Here is a 6,000-nt window from a genome sequence, read left to right on the forward strand (position 1 = left end):
GTGATGAGGTGACAGCTCTGGTGGTCATGAGGAGGCAGCTCTGGTGGTCATGAGGTGGCAGTGGGGTCATTACACGCTGTATCTTTCTTGAAGAGATGGGTTTTCAAGTTCTGACTGTGGTATTGGACCTGTTGGGACACAATATTCCAGAGTATGGGGGACACTCGGGAGAAGTATTGAAGGAGATTGGACGAGAAAAGTATGAGGTGGCAGCTCTGGTGGTGGTGAGATGGCAGCTCTGGTGGTGGTGAGGTGGCAGCTCTGGTGGTGGTGAGGTGACAGCTCTGGTGATGGTGAGATGGCAGCTCTGGTAGTGGTGAGATGGCAGCTCTGGTAGTGGTAAGGTGGCAGCTTCGGTGGTGGTGAGGTGGCAGCTTCGGTGGTGGTGAGGTGGCAGCTTCGCTGGTGGTGAGGTGGCAGCTCTGGTGGTGGTGAGGTGGCAGCTTCGCTGGTGGTGAGGTGGCAGCTCTGGTAGTGGTAAGGTGGCAGCTCTGGTGGTGGTGAGGTGGCAGCTCTGGTGGTGGTGAGATGGCAGCTCTGGTGGTGGTGAGGCGGCAGCTCTGGTGGTGATGAGGCGGCAGCTCTGGCGGTGGTGAGATGGCAGCTCTGGTGGTGGTGAGGCGGCAGCTCTGGTGGTGATGAGGCGGCAGCTCTGGCGGTGGTGAGATGGCAGCTCTGGTGGTGGTAAGGTGGCGGCTCTGGTAGTGGTAAGGTGGCAGGTCTGTTGCATAGATTTATATAGTGTGAGCAACTTGTCAAGCACTTTCCAAGTGATGCTCAAAATTGCTTGGAAAAGCACTTGAAAAAACACATGCAGAAATGCATGCAAAAATGCTTAAAAACGATTGTCCCTAGCAGAAAAAACGCATGTAAAATCTGCATGCGTTTTTTTCTGCCAAGGAGATGCAAAAATGCTCAGGAAAATTTCTGCTTCATTTCTGCATCGTGGGCACAAAGCCTAAAGAACATGACGACAACTGTGAACATTTTTTTTACATTTTTTTTTTTGTACCACTAACTGTGAAAAAAACGACGCTATTGTGGATAAAGAGAGCTTGGCCATCAAATGGGTAATTGCGGTACTACCCTGAGGTACTACCTGTTAGTCTGGAAGTTAGTGTCAGATCATGTGCCCCTGAGACGGATGAGGGAAAAGAAGGGGGCGATGCCCGGGTGACTAGGCGGTTTCTAGCGCTCCAGGACTTTCATGTGGAGCACGGGCCTGGGATGCTACACGGTAATGCAGATACCTGTCTAGACTTCCCTGTTTGGTGACTGAAGGTGCCAAAACACCTGGCTTGGGGGAATGGGGCAGCATGGTGGCTCAGTGGTTAGCACTGCAGCCTTGCAGCGCTGGGGTCCTGGGTTCAAATCTGCAAGGAGTTTGTATGTTCTCCCCGTGTTTGTGTGGGTTTCCTCCGGGTTCTCCGGTTTCTTCCCACACTCCAAAGACTGATAGGGAATGTAGCTTGTGAGCCCCAATGGGAACAGCGATGATAATGTATGTAAAGCGCTGCAGAATATGTTGGCGCTATATAAAAATAAAGATTATTATATGTAACAAAGTCACTGGCAAAATACTGGAGGGAGATATGTTTCACTGAGGCTGTTGGCTTCAGTGATCCGTGACCTAGAAGTTTGCTGCAGCACACTAAATGCTGAGAAGGGTTAATGGGCCATTTTAACCCCTGGACTTCCAGACCAATGCAGTATATATACATCGATGACGATGGCGATATATACGGTGATTGTCTGTGCACAGGGGGCTGTGCGCGGGCAATTGCCGCCAGGTGTCAGCTGATTCTAAGTGTCAGGAGTGGTGCTCGCACCTCTCTCGGCACTTTAACCTGCTAAATTCTGCAATCGATATCAATCGCAGCATTTAGTGAGCAGGCAGAGGGAGGAAGCCCTTTTGCCCTTGGATCAGCGACCGATCTTGCCATGGTGACCCTATGTTATCCGGGTCACCAGAGCTGGCAACCTTGCTATACTATGATCAGATCATGGTGTAACAAGTTTGTGTCAGTGCAGCACTGACAGTTTATAAGGCATGGCAATGCTCCTGCATTGCTATGCTTTATAAGCGATCAGGTTGAAAAAAAGTGAAAGTCTCATAGTGGGACAAAATAAAAAGATAAATTTAAAAAAAAATATATATATATATATATATATATATATATATATAAAAAAATATGATCACAAAATAATAATAATAAAAAAAAAAAAATAAGGGAGGAACATCCCATCCTGTATCTAAGCAGAAAACTCTCTGACTGTGAAAAAAATGACGCTATTGTGGAAAAAGTGTTTGGCCATCAAATGGGCAATTGACACCCTAAGGTATTACCTATTAAGCCGGAAGTTAAGGTCAGTGTGAAATCATGCACCCCTGAGATGGATGAGGGAAAGAGAGGGGAAGAATGCCCGGGTGAATAGGTGGTTTCTAGCCCTCCAGGACTTTAGTTTTCATATGGAGCACGGGCCCGGAAAGCTACCCGGTAATGCAGATGCCCTGTCTAGACTTCCCTGTTTAGTGACTGAAGGTACCAAAACCCCAGGCTTTGGGCAGAGGTGGGGCGATATGTGAGAAAGTCACTGGCAAAGTACTGGAGGAGAGATATATTTCACTGAGGCTGTTAACTTCAGTGATCTGAAACCTTAGAAGTTTGCTCAGCACACTAAGTGTTAAGAGGGGTTAATTAGCCATTTTAAGGGTAGGTTTTATGTGAACAACCAAAGAGCTGGTGTGAGGCTGTTCACCATATCTCCGCCCCAGGGTTGGCTCTAGAAGATAAATAGCCAGCCTTTTGAATCATTAGGTGTTTGGTGGGTCTGGAGGCAACAGCTCCAGAGAAGTGTTCATGTTAAATCAAACTGAACCCGGTTTTGGTAATCCTGAGTGGGTGGATCCCCGCAGATGCACAGACTGTGTACAGTTTTGTTTTGTTTTTCCTGTTTTGCCGAAAGGGCCGGGTTTATTTTTACTTCACACTGGTTTATGCCGCATGTATGACACATGTATATCATAAACCAGTGGAAGATTTAAAGAGATAGTGTTCCTGTGTCTACCTCCGTATGCAGACGAGTGAGCCGATCTACCACAGTATATACTGACAGTCATGTGAAACTTATATTGCACACAGTTGGACTTCCTTTCACTAAGCATGGGACTTATGGAGGGAATTGCTTGCACCAGAAATTTTTAGGGGATTCATCGCAAAAGAGATGAATATATATGCACATGCCAATTTTTAGTTATTTGATCCCATAAATTTAATTTATGCCAATATTTTTCTCACTTGACTTCACCAACTTAGACTATTTAGCGCTGATGAGAGAGGAGAGAGGGTCAGGGAGCTGCCACGCATCCGACTGGAATCAACCAAGGTAGAAATTGAAAACAGGAGGGTGGCGGTCCCTCTGGTGAGCACAGCCAATAGAAGAGGGAGGAAGGGATTGAGGTCGGCACTCCAGACCAGATAAAAATACAAAAATTTATTAAGCCAGATTAAAACAAAAGTTTAAAACCACCTAACGCATTTCTGGTGCAATAGTTGCTCCCTTAATCATAGTTTGGTTGACCTTATTTTTGAAGTCTTCTGCAGAGTTGAGGGGGGTCGGAGGGGGCAGTGGTGGGCAGAGGGGGGAGTTAAAAGTGTTGAATTTTGGTTTGGGGTATTGGATAAAGGAGATACGAGGGTGGTGAAGTCCTGGTTAGCAGAGTTGAGGGACAATTTGAATGTGAAAGCTGCTTGTTTGAATACGGTGAAGTCTTCTTGAGAGTGTGTTTTTTCCAGCGCCACTCTGCAACCCTGGACACTTGCCAAAGCTGTTTAGTGAGGTTGTTGTGCCAGGGTTGTCTATTGATTCATTGCACTGGGCCATGCACGAGAGGGGCGACTGAGTCAATAGCTGATGCCAGTGTGGTTTTGTAGAAAACGGTGGCACTGTCTGTGTCGTGGAGTGAAGATATTGAGAACAGCGGTAGGATAGAGTCAGTGTTTATGCACACCTAGACATTCACACACGTGCTGTGTTTTTTTGTGGCAAAAACGCATGAAAAAACTAAGCGGCAAAAAAAGCGACATGTGAACATACCGTGACACCAAAGGTTCAATATATGGACACAGCTCCTGACGGAAAAACAATCCCTCAATGTGTCTACTAAAAGTTCAAAGGCCCCAATAGACATTATTATTATTATATTTTATTATTATAACGGCATTCATTCCATGGCACTTTACATGTGAAAGGCATATACATAGCACAAACAATTACAATAAATTTGAACAATACAAGTCAACGACTGGTACAGGAGGAGCGAGGACCCTGCCCGCGAGGGCTTACAGACTACAAGGGATGGGTGAGGATACAGTAGGTGAGAGCAGAGCTGGTCGTGCAGCGGTATGGTGGAGCGAGGACCCTGCCCGCGAGGACTCACAGTCTATAGGGGATGGGTGAGGATACAGTAGGTGAGGGTAGAGCTGGTCGTGCAGAGGTATGGTGGAGCGAGGACCCTGCCCGCGAGGACTCACAGTCTACAGGGGATGGGTGAGGATACAGTAGGTGAGGGCAGAGCTGGTCGTGCAGCGGTATGGTGGAGCGAGGACCCTGCCCGCGAGGACTCACAGTCTACAGGGGATGGGTGAGGATGCAGTAGGTGAGGGTAGAGCTGGTCGTGCAGCGGTATGGTGGAGCGAGGGTTACTGCAGGTTGTAGGGTTGTCGGAAGAGGTGGGTCTTCAGGTTCCTTTTTGAAGGTATCCACGGTCGGCGAGAGTCTGATGTGTCTGGGTAGAGAGTTCCAGAGTAGGGGGGATGCACGGGAGAAATCTTGTATACGATTGTGGGAGGAGGAGATAAGAGGGGAGTAGAGAAGGAGATCTTGTGAGGATCGGAGGTTGCGTGCGGGTATGTAACGGGAGACTAGGTCAGAGATATATGGAGGAGACAGGTTGTGAATGGCTTTATATGCCATGGTTAGGGTTTTGAACTGGAGTCTCTGGGCAGTGGGGAGCCAGTGAAGAGATTGACAGAGGCCGGGGAATAGCGGGGGGGACAGGTGGATTAGTCGAGCAGCAGAGTTTAGGATGGATTGGAGGGGCGCGAGAGTGGTAGAGGGGGCCACAGAGGCCACAGAGCAGGAGGTTGCAGTAGTCGAGGTGGAAGATGATGAGGGCGTGCACTAGGGTTTTTGAAGATTCATGGTTGAGGAACGTGCGGATCTGGGAGATATTTTTGAGTTGGAGCTGGCAGGAAGTGGAAAGGGCTTGGATATGTGGTTTAAAGGAGAGGTTAGAGTCCAGAGTTACCCCGAGGCAGCGAGCTTGCAGGACTGGGGAGAGTGGGCAGCCATTGACTTTGATGGATAGGTCAGTTGGGGGGGTTGAATGAGATGGAGGAAAGATGATGAATTCAATTTTGTCCATGTTAAGTTTTAGAAATCTGTCAGGGAAGAAGGATGAAATAGCAGACAGACATTGTGGGATTCTGGTTAGTAAGGAGGAGATATCGGGTCCAGAGAGGTAGATCTGTGTGTCATCAGCATAGAGGTGATAATGAAAGCCATGGGACTCTATGAGTTGTCCCAGGCTGAAGGTGTAGATGGAGAAGAGAAGGGGTCCTAGAACTGAACCTTGGGGGACACCGACAGATAGGGGGCGAGATGAGAAGGTGGTGTCTGAGTGGGAGACACTGAATGTCCTGTCTGTTAGGTATGAGGAGAACCAAGATAGGGCCAAGTCTGTGATGCTGAGAGATGAGAGAGTCTGTAGTAAGAGGGAATGGTCGACTGTGTCAAAGGCAGATGACATGTCCAGGAGGAGGAGGACAGAGTAGTGTCGCTCGGATTTTGGCAGTAAGTAGGTCGTTGGTGACTTTAGTCAGGACAGTTTCAGTAGAATGGTGCGGTTGGAAGCCAGATTGTAGGCGGTCAATGAGTCAGCAGGAGGAGAGGTGGGAGGACAGTTCAAAACGGACATGTTGTTCCAGTAGTTTTGAG

The sequence above is a fragment of the Phyllobates terribilis genome, unplaced genomic scaffold (genome assembly GCF_046119375.1).
Source record: "Phyllobates terribilis strain yellow unplaced genomic scaffold, ASM4611937v1 Scaffold_2__4_contigs__length_985480577, whole genome shotgun sequence".
Lineage (NCBI taxonomy): Eukaryota > Metazoa > Chordata > Amphibia > Anura > Dendrobatidae > Phyllobates > Phyllobates terribilis.